Here is a 19561-nt window from a genome sequence, read left to right as displayed (position 1 = left end):
CCAAAACGATAACAGTTCCTCATTATCCTTCTCTAATTGGCTCTACAAGCATTTTTCATGGTCTTGTGGAGCAGAGCACACCACTTGGAATTGACCTATTGTTCAGCCTTGGTTAATGGAACCCCCTTTCCTCTAGAATTCTCTGCAGTAGTGGACCTGGGGCCCCCTCAGAGAACCTAGCCACCATTAGTGCCCGCTGACTGGCCACACTTCACACTGCTCTGCCTCCAGAGACCCAGCAGCTGTAAATGGGAATGAGATGAGTGTGCAAAAGGGATCGTAAAAAGGGTTTGTCGTCTAGGTTACCGTTACCAGCATGACCAACAAGCTCTCTCTCTCTCTCTATCTATCTCTCTCTCTCTTTCTCTCTCTCTCTGTATCTCTCTCTATCTATCTCTCTCTGTCTTTCTCTCTCTCTCTCTGTATCTCTCTCTCTCTCTCTCTCTCTCTATATATATATATATATATATATATATATATATATACAATAATATTCTGTGATTAATCTGATTAATCGTGATTACCGTACTAGCATTTACTGGTATTTTTTGGGGGAGATAAAACAAAAACATGTGTGGTGTTGGAATAAAGAAATGCATGACAAACTGGTTAGAGATTAGAATCTCTTAATTTGTTGAGTAAAAAAATCTCAAGCTATGCAGTCAGAATTGCACTTAACTGCCAAACCTCAGACTGCACAGATACACGCCTGTTCTCCCCTGAATTCTAGTCGGTTGAACCAAGCCCTCTCATAAGTAACTGCTCCACCTCAAAGGTGAAAGGAAAAAAACGTTGTTTCCCGTACCGGGAACCTCAGGTTACTCTGAAACTCCCTTCACTTTTCCCCATTCATATTCATTTAGGTAGACATTATTATACAATAATAATTATTGTATACAGGGGTGCATTGTATTATATCTTCGACCACTGGTTGGTTTTGTGGTGCTGTTCCGACTTTCAGTACTAAAAGCGGAGAAGTATTCTCCAAAGACTAGAACAGGTCTGATGTCTTGCTTGCTTTCAGACAGTTTTTTTCTTCAAACTGATCACTGTTATTTTCATTGTCGAATTGCTATTGATTGATTGATTGATTGAAAACTTTATTAGAAGATTTGCAGAAGTAGGTACATGAAAGTACATATTACATACAAGGTCAACTAAAAGGATAAAAACCCAAGAAAGCCACTGGCTTATTTCAATTGGGGTCCTTGGGGGCTATCCTTGGGGCTATCACAGAATACAGTATACTTTTATACTTTAGCTCCTACATAAAGGACACGGGTTAAAGTATACCATTCGTTCTTGAGATCGTTCTCTTCCTTAACGAGTGGCTCTTCAGATTTGCACGACCCAACACAGATTTGCACGACCACTAGTCAGTGGTCCACTGAACAAATACTACCAGAGCTGCCAAGTCTCACGCAATCACCGTGAGACTCACGCATTTCAACCAGTTCTCACGCTCTCACGCCGCATCTCTATTTCTCACGCGAGAAATAACAATTGTTTTACGGGACTTTTATTTTTGAAATTCCTTGAAAGAAAGCTACCGGACATGAGTTTCGTGGCATCTTTCTGCACGCGCGTTAACTTGAGTCTGCAATCGAAGCGGCAGGCGAGCGCTGATGGAAGAACCTGTGTTCACTCGAGCTGCAAGAACGTAGCAAGCAGTGTTGCCAGATTGGGCTACTTTTGGTCACACTGGACGGGTGGATTCGGCAGCTTTTAGACTGGTTGGGCTGGACATTGTCAATTCCGTCTGGCAACCGTGGTAGCAAAATATGTGCATACATTACAACATCGTATCTGGTAGCCTACTGGACTGGGTTGCACCAATATGGCGTAAGTCATTACTAAATGCAGGCATTTAGTAGTTACTAAACCCCTAGTTGTTACTAGCTAGTTTCAAACTAGTTGTTTACTAATTTTGGTTGCACCACGCCAATCTTTTGCCAATCTTAGCTAGTAAATACTCAGTTTTGGTAACTGTTTTTTGTTTCTCTACTGTAACATAACCAGGTACATTAATAATAATAATAATTAATAATTACAATTTACAATACAAATACAACAATTGGGGGTCCCTCAAAAAAAATTTGGCCGCGCACAAAATCACCCACCAAGCCCTCATTCTGACCCAGGGAAAACCCTGGTATGTACTGTATAACATGATAGCCATCTATGAGCAATGTACTGTATATAAGATGATGACCACGGGTCTTTCTGCTGCTGACCAAGGGGCTGAGTCCTGTTGATGGGGCCCAATTTTTCTTTTAGAGTCTGTAGGCTACTGTATTTGTTTATTATGATTTCATAAATATGATATATTGTCTGAATTTTGTTCTTGTTTTATAAAATGTTAATTATTTTCATTTCTTGTGCTGGTTTATTATGAAATCGGACCTTGATAGAAATCGGACCTTGATGGTCTTTTAATGGCCACACACGGCAGTTTTACACTCTGATCACACACATGCAAGTTTTTTAGGTGAACACACACACAAACACAAGCACATGCACTATCTTCGGCGGGTCGCCAGGTGGAAATTGTCCTCTGCCTTTGTAACCCATCCGGGCTGCCATTCCTCCACTGGCAGCCAGGGGCAGCGGTCGCCCTTTTGGCATGGCTTGAACCGACGCCCGGCGCCCCGGGGACCAAGTAGCGTTCTTCACCATCGTGGTCAGGGACGGGTGTTCACTTTGGCATGTCTTTCCATGTGGGGTGAAGGAGACCCCTAGTGGACATGGGGGGAACATGCCAACCCCAAGCCACATATATGTGCCACGGGCCCACGGCAACCAGGCTTTCACCCTTTTCGGACTCCCATCCAGGTTACTAACCAGGGCCAGCCCTGCTTAGCTTCTGAGATCTGACGAGATCAGGCTTGACAAGGTGGTACGGCCGCACACGCAAGGTGGTACGGCCGCACATTATGAACAACATGTAAAATTGCAGGAAACTAGCACAAATAATTGGGTGGGAGAGAGGGGCCGCCGCTGCCAAAACGTGCACAGTTTTGGGTCGCTCCACCGCCAAAAAAATCTCACTCCAAACTTTTGGTGAAACTTGGCAGCCCTGAATACTACCGTGTATCGTATTTCATATTTAGCAGCATGTAAGCAGTGGGTCCACTGTATTTCATATTTAGTAGCATGTAAGCAGTGGGTCCACTGTATTTCATATTTAGTAACATGTAAGCAGTGGGTTCACCGTATTTTATATTGCTGAAAAGAAAAAGGAAAGGCTGCCTGAAGTGGGATTTGAACCCACACCTGAAGAGTTGATTGGAGACTGATCCTATTGCCTTAGACCGTGCAGCCATTCTGATTTGTATTTGTAAGTGGAGGTTCTGTAGTGGAATCGTAACGTAATAGTTGTTTACCGTGTTAAGGTTTCCAAATTAACCGCCATCAATAATGCGTTAACATTGACAGCCCTAAATATATATATATATATATATTCCAAATGTATATGGACCTAACTGTATATATATATATTAGTCCTGGCCAGTGTGGACTTGGATATTTACACACAACCACAGACCAAGATAGTTTTTATGAACATATTCATACTTCAAACACATAGAATAATAGCAACTACTAGAGCCTCAGCCACACATATTCCAAGACAGGTCTTCCCTGACCTCCCACACAGACAGCCTGAGTAGGCCATTGCTGATCAAGGATCTGCTTCCTTGAGGGGAAGCTGGTGGAGATAGACGTCTTGATAACATTCCTCATTCATTACAATGAGCCCATCCTCTGATTTCTGCAGAGAAATTCAGAAAAGTGAACAAACACCCTAGCAATGCTACCAGGAGGCCACCAAGGTCTCAGCCAGCAGTCATGGAGGGGGAGAGGGAGAGTTACACACTAGATGGAGGAAAGACAGATCAAAGGGCTACGACTGACAGTTGTAGGCATAATGTAATGAGGCCCCTGAACAAAAGAGCTGGCCGGACAAACATGAGGGGCAGTGGAGGGTTGGGGAGGCCCCACACAAAGGCCTGACCCCCTGCTGTGAGAGGAATGTCTAGGGCCAGAGTCAGACCCAAGGGCCATTGGATGGAGATGAGATGCAGGGGAAATTAAATGAGGAGACAAATAATACCCATTAAGTCTGCCAAGGTTTGAGAGATGCAACTTGAGCAAACTCTCTTTTCAAAGAGTTTACAGATGAGGCCATATTAGAGGAGGTCAGCTTACTGCACCACGCTGTCTGAGCCAGCCCAGGGGAAATAGTCTTTATGACTAGAACACAGATAATGTTATCATGAGTTACATTTAGATAGGAAGAGATGAGATGCCCAGGGGTAAAGATGGCAAAAGTCAAAGGATAATCAGAAAGGGGCTCTCTTTGCTCTGCAGTGTAGCTAACAAAAGACAGTCACATGTACTCACATGTACAGAAACTCAAATCTTCTAAAGCATGAAGTACAGTTAAGTTAACATGGCCTACTGTTAGTACTCTGACAGATGATATCATAACATTAGCATATTGGGATGGCCATTTTAAAATATTACTAACATACATTTTGTGCTCCATTAAAACATTTAAAATCACATTTTACAAGACATGGCTAACAGGTCAGACACATAAATATGTGTGCATGTATCCATATGCTAACTGTGTGGTACAAGTTATCACAACCATTACTGATAACAAATCATAATGACTAAATTGGCCCATATACTGTATAATCATCTATTTTCTTATCAGGTACTTGTGTACTTGAGGTTTTGTCCAATGGGCAATGAGGTCTATCTACAGGTCAAACATTATAGGAGACAAAACACAAAACTATTTTAGATAATCGATAACGAGTCCAGACACAAAGGTACCTATTTGCCAGTTCATCAAACATGACCTGTTAAAAGGCACTGATCTAGTTACTGTCAGTCAGCGGTCTAAGTGACACACTAAGTACAACGCACAAAAGAGCCAACCCATCAGAGCCACATCATTGCCTGAATATTTCACTTACTGTGTACGGTACTAGCTGAGTACTACTGAGAGTTAATGGCATTTTGACCTGTTGATTTCCAGTACAGCAATAAGGTATTAGGTGGTATCCTGCTATTTGATGATTGGACTGTGAAAAAAGACCCTTCACAGAGATTAATTTTGCCATTTAGCAGACGCTTTTATCCAAAGCGACTTACAATTACGAATTACAGGGACATTCCCCCTGGAGTAACTGAGGGCTAAGTGCCTTACCCAAGGGCACACTAGTAGTGGTGTGGTTTCAGGTGGGATTTGAACTCACAACCTTCCGATCACAAGTCCAACTCACTATCCACTAGACCACCACTAGATAGATGCAGATCAAGGCAGGGTAGATGGTCTCACTCATAGCCAATCTTCATGTATTGCCAAGTCAAATCAATGGGTTTCTCTGGCTGAACGATTCAATCAATTGTTGTCTTTCGGATGCCAATATTGGCATTGCTTCACTCAGAATTCTGTTTGATTTACTTCATTTCGTTACGTAACTAAAAAAAAAAGAGGTGGGGGAGGAGTGAAGTACTGTTACAGTTAAATCAGACTGGTCAGATGAGTCAGAAAATACTGGAAAAATGCACTGCAGTGTATTGCAGTGTTGATGAACCTGTGCTTTTTGGGGGTCTACAGTCATTACAGTTATTACTTATATTGTTAATATTGTAGTTAATATTCATAATTGTTGTAAAGCACTTTGTGACAATTGTCTTGTAAAAAGTGCGATACAAATAAATGTTATTGATTGATAAATGTTATTGATTCAAAAGTCTACATCTCACTGACGGACAACTTTTTTCACATGCCTCAATCCCCCGCTCTCACACACCTCTCTCCGTTCCCAAATCTCCTGCTTGCTCCATATCACACCTTCAACCTTTTCAACATGTCATGTGTCAAAGGTCAGATAGCTGCAGTTTCTTGCACACTGTGTCTAACACAGTCACCAGAGCCACAGCCCCATCCCCCTCAACTATTCCCTTCCCTCCTTCCCTGCATGCTGTGTGTACTCAGTAAAGGTCAACCCCACCCCACGATCCCCTCAGATCCCACGGGTCTGCTTGACACAGAGGTCAAAGATAATATCAAAGATATGGTCCGTCGGGTGATAAAGAAATTAATGATAATGGTTATATCAGCTTTGAAATAAGAAGTTTGATCAGAAAGCATTGATTGCATAATGCCTTATCCTTTTTATTCATTTTTTTAAATCTCTACCACCCCGTCCCCTGATTGGAGGACATGAACAAAAAAAGTTACACTCCCACTTACAGTTATTTATTGTAATTGGTAAGGTAGGCGACATGTAATATAAACAGAAAATGAATGCACTCTTCTAACTAAGTTACTGTAACACTGTAATATTGAGCTCTGTGGAAATTGAGAGTAGGCTGAGTATCGGCTGCTGTAATATCCAGTAGTATTTAATAATATGATGCACCAGTGTGCACAACATTGGGCATTCGTTTAGTTTTACTAACAAATGTATTCTTTTTTCCCTCCGGCGTGAGGTTGCATTTGGTCCAATGTTGCCCGCAACCAAAACAAGTTTGACACCCCTGGCTTACGATATGGAGGTCTTTCCTCCACCATGTGTCACACACACACACACGCACGCACGCACGCACGCACGCACGCACGCACGTCACACACACACACACACACACACACACACACACACACACACACACACACACACACACACACACACACACACACACTATCCAGAACCCTCAGTATAGGGCATCCTGTGGCACACCTCTGGGATCAGACCCTACGGATCTGAGGGTGATAATATACCAAGTGGTGCTAACGTGGCCCATGGTTGATCCCTTGTGATATATGATCTGTCCAATATCTAATTCCATATCTTTGAGGTCGAGTGTGAACTGCTAAGGTGCTACACAGGAACATAATAAAACCATTGACCTCTACATAAACTGCAAACTACTGACAAATTACCTGCAGACACTGTTGCCATGTTGCCATTTTCCGAATTAAAGCACCAGTGACCGTGGAGGCTCAGCAGGTCGTGCCAAATATCGTAGGAAGTAGGAACCACACACTTACTTCACAAACATGCATCATGTGAGGAAGACATGTGATATCAAAAGAGATTTGTTCAAGATGACGTCTGTACCAACGACATGAGCTGTATTCATCTAAACATAATAATGAAAGTTGACACACAAAAGCATACCTTTATACCATTTCATTAAAACGACTTTGACATAAAGCATGGGATTCCCCTGAAGTTCTGGACTTCTCCATTGTATGACCTGTTAATAGCTTCATGACCAACAAACAGTCTCCCTTCAGCTGAAGAGCTTTCAGCTGAGACCTGACAGACTCCAAATGTCACTCTCACTGTTGCTCTGGCACAAGACAACTACTGTAGACTAACAGCTACAATCATGGCGATGAGAGGAGAAGGGGTACACAGTAGAATGGACAGGGCTGAAACCAATCATTGGCAAGACACTTTCAACACGTCTCAGAGAAAACACAAGACATGACCTGGTTAGCTTGCTCCCTCCTGCTATGTTTGAGTGATTATGTTGGTAGCCCAGGGATAATGTAGATAAGCTGAGTGGGCACTGGAATATGACCAAATCAACTCGAAGAGAGGCTTTCCTAACTTACACACGAGAACGTAAACAAACAAAGCATGTTGTACTGTACATTGAGTCCACATTCCGTTGTGAATAGGGGTTAAACTGGGGGGTATGACTGTTCTGACAACTCCCTCTCCTTGTCCTCTGAGACACATACAGGGATGATCCCCAACTACAACATCATTAGGTTTTATGACATACACTCCTACTCCCAAAGGGCAGTCTGTATCATTTCCCTGTCCACTGTCACCAGTCTGTATCAACTTTTTAAAAAGGCTCCTATTGCAGACTGGTACATGATTGAAAACCACATACACTATTGTCGAGTTCCCCTATACTATATGATTAAAAGGCCAGCCCTCCATGGCCAAGTGTGTCAATTAATGGGGTGCTCATGCCATCTCGCAAACTCCTAGTTAAAATTCCTTGTAAGAGCTTCCTATTGGTTGATTTTGTTACTCTCCAAGTGGGAAACTGTCATTAATTATCTTTCAACAAGTTTCTAAGTAGAACATTTCCTTGCACTGTGCACTGTGAACACACACTGTGAACACACCCTAATTCTCCTCCAATGCACTGTGCACTGTGAACACACACTGTGAACACACCCTAATTCTCCTCCAATCACCTGGCCTAGTGGCCACAGACAACCCCATTCTGTTTTTTCATCTTGTGTAGAGAATCAAGGTGTGGCCATTGTTCACCAGTGGTGAAACTGGAGGTTACCTGCATCAAGCAGTAAGTGTGAAAAGTCTATTTCTATTGTCCAGTTTATTCATGTCGCATGTTTGGCTAATATTTGTTATTTAGGTAATATCTTTGCATGAGTATCCCCAACTGCCTGTTGTCCTGTTAGAATGTTTCTAAAAAAAAAGTAATATCATGGAAAAGGGTATTTTCCGTAATTTAATTCAAAAAGTGAAACTTTTATATATCCTAGATTCATTCAAGTGAAATATTCAAGCCTTTTTTGTTTTAATGGTGATGTTTCAAAGATCCAATATCTCAAAATATTAGAATATTACATAAGACCAATAAAAAAAAGGATTTATAAAACAGAAATGTTGAACTTCTGAAAAGTATGTTAATTTATGCACTCAATACTTGGTCTGGGCTCCTTTTGCATGAATTACTGCATCAATGCGGCGTGGCATGGAGGCAATCAGCCTGTGGCACTGCTGAGGTGTTAGGGAAGCCCAGCTTGCTTTGATAGCGGCCTTCAGCTCGTCGTAAATGAACATACTTTTCAGAAGGTTGACATTTCTGTGTTATAAATCCTTTTTTTGATTGGTCTTATATAATATTCTAATATTTTTCATGAGCTGTAAGCCGTAATCATCAACATTAAAACAAAAAAGGCTTGAAATATTTCACTTCATGTGTAATGAATCTAGAATATATGAAAGTTTCACGTTCAATTTTTCCAGTCCTATTTTTTATAATTGGTTTGGTTATCAGACCCACTATCTCTTCTTTACACTATCTACAGTAGCCTATCTACAACAATCATCTGACAATAATCTGATAATCATACACACATTTCCATTCTTTATGATATGATTCTTTAATGATAGTCATACTTCATCCCGTTTCCCATTGGTCCATGAACTTGGGATTTCACGTGAATGCATCACTAATTCCCTCAGTCATGTTTGTGGATACAGTGACCCTAATCTTCTATCTGTATTTGCATTTATGAGAGAGAGCATTCATGGGTATTTGAGTTTGCATAATATCATATTTCCATATTGAACAGTACACAATGACACATTGACTATGTTTTCCAATTCAAAGCAGACATCACACAATTCCATGGTAATAGAGAACACAAGCATAATACATCTACTCTGACGCGTTCATTCCTCTTCATCTATAACTCACATTGACTCAATTCATATTTTGTTGTACACAAACCAAAGGGTTATGATGCAATGGACGGGTGAGCATGTGAGGGTGGAGAATGTGCCTGATGGGGGACCATGAACCGTGGTAAGGTTGCACTGCCTATTTGCACACTCTCTTTCTCTCTATCTCTCTCTCTCTCTCCCTCCTTCTCTCTCTGCATATATTTAACAGCACATGTGATCAACTCACAAGGCTGAATGCTTCCCTGAGGAAACATGGGACAATGCAACAGAAGGGGGTGTAGTAGTCAAGGACCAGGACAACAACAGACTGACCACATTGGTGTACCTTGGAGGGAGGTGGGGACTGATGTTTTACATTCTACACACAAGATCAGACTACAACACCTGTGACATAAGGAGAGTTATGTTTATCAAATGTTGCACTCTGACCCCATGGGAAGACTTCCCCCCTCTAACACACACACACACACACACACACACACACACACACACACACACACACACACACACACACACACACACACACACACATACACATATGACACAGTCTAGTGTTTTGGTCCGCATGTCTGCAACCAATCAAAATGTTTTTATTTTTTATTTTGAAACACGGAATTACATTTCAACGTTGTTGAAAATCACAACACAAACTTGCTAGTCAAGCCAAAATACTGCAATGCAATGGATTGGATGAGTAATCATCACTGCTACCTAGTTAACTATAACACTACTTTACATTGTTAGCAGGCTAACAAAACAAGCTGTGTTAGTTGACTCAAGTCAAGTCAAGTCAAGTCAAGTTTATTTATAAAGCACATTTAAAACAACTTTCGCTGACTAAAGTGCTGTACATGGATTAAGATCAGAATAAGCGAGTGTGTCATTGATATTCAACACAGCGGAAATGTATTCACATTTTCCGAAAGAAAAGTCTGAACATTAAATCGAATGCCGACATGCAGACCAAAACACTAGACCGTGTCACATATGCACATGTACACACACACACACACACACACACCCTGCACATGGAGTCCTTGTCTCTGCTGGGCCATCAGATACCTTTCCATGTTCCGTGTTTAATCATTGAACGGTGCACCATGGTGACAACCCAACATGGGGTAAAAAATCATACTCCGTTAACTTTAATGAAAGTAATCGTGTTAACATTTTATATCACAGAGCTCGAGCTCTGCTCTTGAGATGACAGGACATGAGGCTCTTCTAAAGCAAACCGCGGGGGTTGGAGGGAGTGAGGAAGGAGAAGGTGTCGTGGAGAGAGAACATCAGCAGGCCTGGGGGCAATGATGAGCTAATTGGATCAATAGGCCAACAGATCCACACTCTGACTCACACATTATACTGCTCCTATGCCTGTACAACGATGAGGAGCTAAGGATAGGAGAGGAGAGAGACTGGATCCAGACATACCTCACTATCGTTCAGGGAACATTTGAAGCAGCAAGCAACAACAACTTAAAAAGAGGGAGATGGAGGAGAGGCTGGTGTTGAGTCCAGTGAGAACCACAAAGACAGATAGTGTATTATAGAGATTGAGTAGGAGAGGGCCTGAGATTTGGTCAATCAGCTTGGCAGCCTCCTCCTGTCCAGCAGCAGATTACAAGGCACAGCAATATGGAGCAGGAACATTAATAATAAAAAAGCTTGCTCCGGATCATCATAATCATTGTTCTTCATTGTTTGCTTCATCTTTTCTTAATCTGCTAAAGACATTGCTCAGTTGCCTAGACACGAAGGTCCAAGTATGACCTACATTTGATTAAGAAAACAAAAACACTGGGATTATGGGGGTCAGCAATAATAGGCGGTAGACGCAGGGCTACGTGTGTGCATATCGTGTGTGTGCCTGTGTGTGTGTGTGTGTGTGTGTGTGTGTGTGTGTGTGTGTGTGTGTGTGTGTGTGTGTGCTCGGGTGAGATGTTCTCATTTCCATATTTCTGCCTCTGTCTCACTGTTACATCTCTGTTTCTCTTTCTGTCTCACTCTTTCCATCCCTCTCTCTGTTCTCTTCAGCCCATACGCTCTATCTGTCAGGAGTCCCTGGGTTTTATGAGCCGGAGCTCTTTCACGGTAAGCCTGTAATAGGCTTGAACGTGGCAGCGACTACCCCTAATCACGCCATGAGAGACACTACCAGTGATGAGCAACATACTGAGCATTAACCTACCAAAACCATCCAGCATCCATCCAAAGCTAGCTACACTGCAAAAAGTTAATCTAAGTAAGATTAAATATCTTAAATCAAGGCAATATATACTTGTCTGAGTGGACTAGTTTTACTTTTACTTGTTTTAAGAACATTAAGGATTTCTTTTCTTGTTTTTGAGAGCCGACTTTTTGCAGTGTGGTCTAAAGGCAGCCAATATTTAACCCAAACCAGCCAATACAATAGCTCAATAGCAATATGTCACAACAAAACCCAAACCAGATGAGACTAGACAAAACAAACTAAATACCAGACTAACTTAACCCAGAGGGTGTCCATAGAGACCATAGGATGATCAAATGTGATCAACTTCACAAGAGAATGCAGCAAGTCATGGGTTAATTAATTCATTTGACCTTTCGGTGAACCTAAGTAAGGCTCATTCATGAGGTCAACGACCCCTGACCCCTAGGGCCAGACCAGGACTACCAGTTTATGTTCTCGCCACAGTATTACACACCATGATCATTTTCTGGACTGTCCATATGACTCGCACTTTTACTCCTTGAAATCATACTAAAAAGGAAGGAAAATGTTCGCTGAAAGCTACACCTCTTCACACATTTGATAGCTACCATAATTTGGTTGAGTGAGAGCTTTCCTTCAAGAGTGCTGGCTATTTCAGTTGTGTCACACAGATAATACCCAGAGTCCTTATCATGCGTCTCAGTGTCTGGAACTTTAGGCTGCCTTCTCCTTCCTCTCACTCACTGAACGCACTGAAGGGGGGAGGACAAGTGAAAGAGAGAGAGAGAGAGAGAGAGAGAGAGAGAGAGAGAGAGAGAGAGAGAGAGAGAGAGAGAGAGGTCTCTCACCATACGCCAAAAGTGAGAGACAGACTGTGATAAAATGGCACATAAGGACCTTGATACCATCTTATGTTTGATAAATCCAACCATTAAACCATTGATGAATGGTTTTACACTATGGTTGTACAGTACACTGTGTTGCCTATTTAGAATGAGTTAGTTCCAATGAAAATAATATATCTTAGCACTAGCAGTCATCCAGAGGCTTTGCTGTAACAGACAGATCCGGGAGCATCACAAGTAAAGTACAGCGGCCCTAGTCCAGGTTAAAAGCTCCCGGTCATGTGACAGGATTAACAGTAAGGCCAACTGAAAGGGGCGGGGTAGAGAGGGTGGGGGTGAGTGTGCGTCTGTGTATCTGTGTGTCTGTGTCCGCATGTGTGTTTTACCACATACTTCCTGATGAGGAAGTCATCCTGTGTGTCTCCCTTTCTCTTTCAGTCTCTTTCTCTCTCTTCCTCTCCTCTCACTGCTTTACAACTTTTGACAGCCTGTTTCTCTTTCACCATAGTGCTGTACATCTTGTTCTAGAATGCTGCTGTGCACCAGTGTAGCAAATACTTGAATGAATTCTGAGTCAAAGTCACCAACCAAGTGCACAATGGAACTAGAAGAGCAAGAGAATGTGCACAACAGTCGACACATCTGATCAAAATGAACCACAGACAAGCCTGCAGCGGCAGCAAAATAATTTGAAGATAGAAAGTTCAAGTGCTTCACAGTAGCATTTGAGTGTTACGGAATATGATGCAAAGAAAACTTTCCTGCACTGAAGCCCATTAGAAAGTTCACATTTACACTGGCCAAATAAAACAATATTTTCAACAGCATATTTAGGTTCTCACATATCTCTGTACTATACCGAGTTGTTGGTTGCTGGTCCCCCTGGTTTACTGTGGTACGTCACCAAGCAGCGCTAGATGACACTTTACTTTACTTTACCGATTGGTGCAGTGACCACTTCCTCATGCTCAAGGGAGGAACTGTCTCTAAGTGCTAATCTTAGATAAGATAACGTTATCCTTCCCCAATGACAACAACCATGATCATTTCCAATGGCCCGAAACACGAAATGCACTTGCCGACTCCCTAGAACACAGCTTGGTGGCCATTGTACTGTAACCTCTTGTCCACTTCATCCCTAGCTCCCGGCTCCCTGCTTCCTCTTTTCTCTTCTTCCATAGCGGGCTTATAAGATCATCCAACCCCCGAGGCAATGTCATAGTTGTGCAAGTGAGTCTGTAAGCCCTGACTCAAGGCTTAGTCACAGCATCCTGACAGGACATGGAACTAATGGCTGAGCTTTCTACAACCGAGCCATGTTTTTCCCATATACACAAAAAACCTAATTAATTATTATGACAATATTGGGAGAAGTTCAAACCAGCCCCGCCGACCTAAATCTCAGCTTCATCCTGTTGCAGTACGTCCTACTGGACCCTACATGAGAGAGGCACACTACACACTGTGCCATGGCTGTTAGTACGGAAAGACATGACGGAACCCCTATGGAAGCACATGGGCATGCTGTGACTATATGGCAGCGAGGGCTTAGAGACGGGATACTTAAGCATAGGGTTTCCCCTGTTCCCTTGCTGTTTCTGTTTCTCTGTGTGTGTGTGTGTGTGTGTGTGTGTGTGTGTGTGTGTGTGTGTGTGTGTGTGTGTGTGTGTGTGCGTGTCTCTGTACGGACCGTTTGTGTCGGCCAACTCACGTTTGCCCTACATGCCTAGAACTCCCTCTCTTTCGTGGAAGCATGAACCTCTCAAACTTTGCCTTGGCATTGGGTACTAGCTATGGCAACTGTGTGGGGCATGCAAGGCAGCTTTAAAGCATGCCAAGAGGGTTAGGGGTAGCACAGAACATGGGGTTAGGTTTATCATATGATTATCATATTATCATATTATTATTATTATTATTATTATTATTATTATTATTGTAATCCTTATTGTTATTGTTATTGTTGTTGTTGTTGTTGTTATTATTATTATTATTGATGCTGAAAAAAAACAGCATCAAACATTCCAAACCAGACAGTTACACCTGAAGAATGTGGCATAAGGAAATCCGGTGTGTAATGGTCTTCACAGACGCAGGCACAGGCATAGACAACTGTATATGCAGAGAGTTGCCATATAGAACACAACAGTGTACTGTATGCCATAGCCACTCAAGTAAGGCACATTATTACAACATTATTAGAGAACGCTCTCTCGATCTGTACTGATTGGAGATAAAAGCGTTCAATAAATGTGTTCAAGGAACTGAATTTCATTAGATAAGAATTACAAGACATCATTTTATAAAGTATACTCTGAACATACCCAACATATTAACAGTTGAGTGATAGGTCCATTGCTTTGGTTATGAGGTTATGAGGTTAACAGTTGTTCCACTTACAATAAATAGTATATTTGTCATAATCATGGGGTAGCTATATCTAATGATTGAATAATGGTGAAAAAATTACTGACAGGGATTTTAAGGTCTCTGTTACCCTGGTTGGCACAAACACAAGCACAAGCATATCACAACATCATCTGTCAGTGTGCAGCATGTTACCATGACATGAATGAGGCACTACACAATGAGAAGGTGGGGTGCAATCGCTGCTTGGCAGGTAGTAATGAGTTTCTTTATCTGTGTTTCTCTATATGAACATCAATGGTGTGACTAAATACAGTACACACACACACACACACACACACACACACACACACACACACACTCGCACACACACACACAGGCATGCGCGCACACACACACACACACACACACACACACACACACACACACACACACACACACACACACACACACACACACACACAACCAACAAACATTTTCTCAGCAGTGACATCAAAGCCCCAAGTGACATTTCAGATGTACAGAAAGGATCCGTTTTTAAAGGGTATTTCATTCATACGTAAATCAACCACATGTCTGTACTTTGGAGGTTGAGCCGTGACAGTCATACACTAACAGCAATGTTAAGGTGACGTGTTCATACTCCTACACTATCTATGTCTCTGTGTCGAATCAGACACTACTGTAGTGGTGCTTTCCCGATAAACCTGTATGACAACAAAAGGGGCAATCTGGGACTTTTAAATGAGTGATCAATAGCCATTAATTCTTGAAGAATATAGGCCTAACTAAATTACTTATGAGTGCAACTGTCTTACCCCATCAGAACCCAAAATATAGGCTTGTTTTATTCTATGTTTGTAAACAATCAAATTTTAACGAAAAACTGATAGTTGGCTAACACAATCATTTTGATCTCATGGACGGTCAATCCTGCCATCAAAAGCTCTGTATATTAATTTCAGAGTGGTTACAATTCTCCAGCTCCATCCCTAAGCTGTTTAACAAACAAAACGGGAAGACCGCTTTTACATTACATTACATTTTTGGCATTTAGCCAAAAGCTTTATCCAAAGTGACTTACAACAAATAAATGTGTTTAAGTAAGTGAATCATCTACCCATCATCTATCATCATAACAAAAAGTAATCTATGCTATGACCAGGGGCCATTGGCAGTTACAATGCTAGAAGAAGGAAGAATTACTTCAGGGAAACTGTTCAGGGGGGTAGTGGGGATGAGGAGGTCTTTAGGAGGGACAATTAAGATGCAGCCTGAAGAGATGGGTCTTCAATCTACTGCTTTGTTGTTGTTTCACTCCCAGATTGCCCCTTTAAGTGTCTCAATAAATAACTCCAGTTATTGAGGGGGGAGATAATTGTAACAATAGTTTTATTCAGCTATACAGATAGTTTATTCTACTGGGTCATTATATAGTAATAACATGGAGTCAAATGTGATATTCCTGTTCAAAGTTTCTCTCTGTTAATTGTTCTGACTGACAGCGTGCCTGACACAGCATGTAGTTATTTGTTATAATTTAAACAATAACTGAAATTACTGGATTCAAAAGTTGTCAACACTTTGTCTGATTACCTTTTCCCAGCACCCCATTGTCTAAATGAAAACTGCATGACTTGAAAATAAATTATTATCCAACCATTTCATTTCATGGTCATGTTCTGACAAAAACGCATCTAGACCTGCCACATGCGGTGTCACTGCATATGATTTGTTGCCTAGTGTGTGTGTTTTTAATTTCCACTCAGAGACAATATATATATATATATATCGCCACCATGCACAGCAACCTATCTCGTACTGAAAGAATCACTTGTGCAAACCTTTGCAAATCTGCAATGCAAACATACATTCAAAACGTTACCCAACACATATAAGTTCAACTTTCACCTGTTAAACTTTTAGAGAGGGTATAGCGACACGCCAGTCTATTATAGCCTACAGATGGGCCTCGACGCTGGATAACGGTTTATAAGAAACGTACATTCCAGACGCCGCTGGTTATCATAATAAACTATATAGGTGAACTCTATGTTTATAAGGCTTAATATCGCACGTTTAAATGTTATTGTGATCTGTGTGCAATTTGACAGGGACACATACTCTCGTTTGACAGCCAAGGCAGAGGGGGTTGGACTCTCAGCCTGTTGATCCACTATTAGAAAAGACACAATAACAAGCTGGTTTAAATCGTGTTTAAAATAATCACATCAATGATATGAACTCAAATCATTGTCATTATACTGAAGAACTTGCAATTTGAAGGTTGGCATGTGATAATTGCCGGCGAAATTAAACGCGCTTACCCAGCGTAGACAGAGCGCTGCCATGCAAAACCTGGGCATATAGTTTGTTTACAAAGCACTGTAAGAACATTCTTTCGCAATACAGACCATCACTAATAACGGAGCCTATCCAACACCTACTAAAACATTCCTATTCATAAAACCTACCTTAGTGGGACGATGAATTTCGGAGTCTTTTTACATAAAAGTCAAGAAAAAGCTCCGTAACGTCAACGACCCCGAAAAGGAACCTCTCCCGTTTCTCTCACAGTTCGCTACGCAGTTTTTCTCTCTCTCTCCTATTTCTCTCTCTCTCTGTCTCTCTCTCTCTCTCTCTCTCTCTCTCTCTCTCTCTCTCTCTCTCTCTCTCTCTCTCTCTCTCTCTCTCTCTCTCTCTCTCTCTCTCTCTCTCTCTCTCTCTCTCTCTCTCTCTCTCTCTCTCTCTCTCTCTCTCTCTCTCTCTCTCTCTCTCTCTCTCTCTCTGTCTCTCTCTGTCTCTCTCTCTCTCTCTGTCTCTCTGTCTCTCTCTCTCTCTCTCTCTCTCTCTCTCTCTCTCTCTCTCTCTCTCTCTCTCTCTCTCTCTCTCTCTCTCTCTCTCTCTCTCTCTCTCCAACCGCCCACTTCCGTCGTTTACCGCGTATGACAGACGAACACTAGCAATGGATAGGATGACTCGAGAAATAACTCAAGAAATAATAACAACAACAGCAACAACAACAATGACAGTCATAGGCTAAGAAAACTAATGAAGAATCATAATGTTTAATATTATTTATAATAATCATTTCATTCAAGAGCCAGCCTTCTTATTAAAGTCACTTATGCATAGAAGCATGTCCTTCCAGGTAGTAGATATACAGTATAAGATCATCCTTCTCACACTTCTGTGTGTGTGTGTGTGTGTGTGTGTGTGTGTGTGTGTGTGTGTGTGTGTGTGTGTGTGTGTGTGTGTGTGTGTGTCCGTGTGCGTGTGCGTGTGTGTGTGTGTGTGTGTGTGTGTGCGCGCGTGTACCTTCTTTCTCCTATGAGCTGTCATTAAACATGTTTCATCAACATTCTCAACAAGCTGGAGCAGAGCGACACCAGGTGGTGGAAGAGGAGACAGTGAACAACTGTCTGAAAAATGCTGCTCAAAGAGGAAGTATTATTATGAACACTGACTCTTCTCTAGACAAACAAGGCATGAACTGACTTTCTCACTTCCAAGTTATACATAAGTGCATGCATGCATGCAGTCGCGCGCCCACACACACACACACACACACACACATACACACACACACACTCAACCCATACATCAGGACACTTCACTGCACGCTGTGAAAGCTGAATCGATTCTCCAAACTGATTGGCTGCTAGCCAGGCTGGAGGGGTGACAGTTGCTTCATGAAACAGCTGAGTCAGCAGCTGCTGATGGTAAAAGCTCTCCATCTCCACGCCCCCTCATCTCACCTCATCACACCAGGAGTAAGGGGAAGGGTTGGCTGAGTACTTCCTCTCAGAGTAAGAAAGACGAAGCACGACGACTGCCATGGCCCCTGCCCTGAGCATAGATAACTTTTTCCTGCTGTGACTGGTGGATAGATGGTTCACTTACTTAATCAAATGTACTGTATTTGTTGTAAGTCACTTTGGAATAAGGCATCTGCTAAATAGAGAAATAGCAGCAAAGGGACAATAGACTGTGGGTCATAAAACTCTTCCACATCTTCCCCACAGTGGGTTAGGGTTAGAGAAGTGGATGATCACACACATGCTACCTAGAGAAACTCCAGAGACAGCTATGCAGAACATGGGTGCAACAGCAGTAGATGTGTCACCGGAGGGTTAGTATAGCAGCATGTGTATATGCTGTAAAATGGGGTTTCCAGTCTCACCAGAGAAGGTCAAGGAAAACCTTACCACTGTTCGTTGTTAGTATCAAAATGCAAAGAGGAAGTGGTGATTCTCAGCCATTTGATTTCATAGAAAGTCCATGCTTTGAAAGGCCAGACCACATTATGAGGGACAGTCTATTTTTTACTGAAAAGTCTACTGGGGCTTTTCTATTCCTCCACAAAGCTATAATGTACATCTAAGTACAGTAAGCCATGGTTGCGGTGTACATCCAAAGGAAGTGGTTCCAGATTGGGTTGTACATGTAAGCCTGTGTTACAGGTGGGATTGAAGGCAGAAAGCAGACTTCACCTGATTTATTGACTTGTTGACCCAAACACCTATTACTCATAAAGAGGTTAGTTAATCAACTTGAAGGATCAAGCAAGATGTGTTAGTGTAGTATAGCCTAGAAGTACTCCAGAGAACATTTTCTCAGAAACCAATGACAATCAAGATGTGATTGTAAATGTAGATATGAAAAGCATAACCTGT

The 19561-nt window shown here is 41.9% G+C and overlaps 1 protein-coding gene across 2 annotated transcripts in view; it reads right to left on the bottom strand.

Moving 5' to 3' along the window:
* stat5a (signal transducer and activator of transcription 5a) overlaps window positions 1-17527 on the bottom strand; it is a 53223-nt gene extending 35696 nt beyond the window's left edge. The window contains exons 1-2 of one of the 2 annotated variants that reach the window (XM_080524814.1): window positions 17360-17527; window positions 17010-17061 (exon numbers count right to left, since the gene is read on the bottom strand). The gene's annotated coding sequence lies outside the window, so the exon portion shown is untranslated. The remainder of the gene's footprint in view (window positions 1-17009; window positions 17062-17359) is intronic. The other variant, XM_080524815.1, reaches the window with a different exon arrangement.
* Between the last annotated feature and the right edge of the window lie 2034 nt (window positions 17528-19561).

The sequence above is a fragment of the Nansenia antarctica genome, assembly GCF_963989245.1.
Source record: "Nansenia antarctica genome assembly, chromosome: 2".
NCBI classification, from domain to species: domain Eukaryota; kingdom Metazoa; phylum Chordata; class Actinopteri; order Argentiniformes; family Microstomatidae; genus Nansenia; species Nansenia antarctica.
Note: the sequence above shows the minus strand (reverse complement) of the source record. Positions and strands in the feature narration are given on the sequence as shown.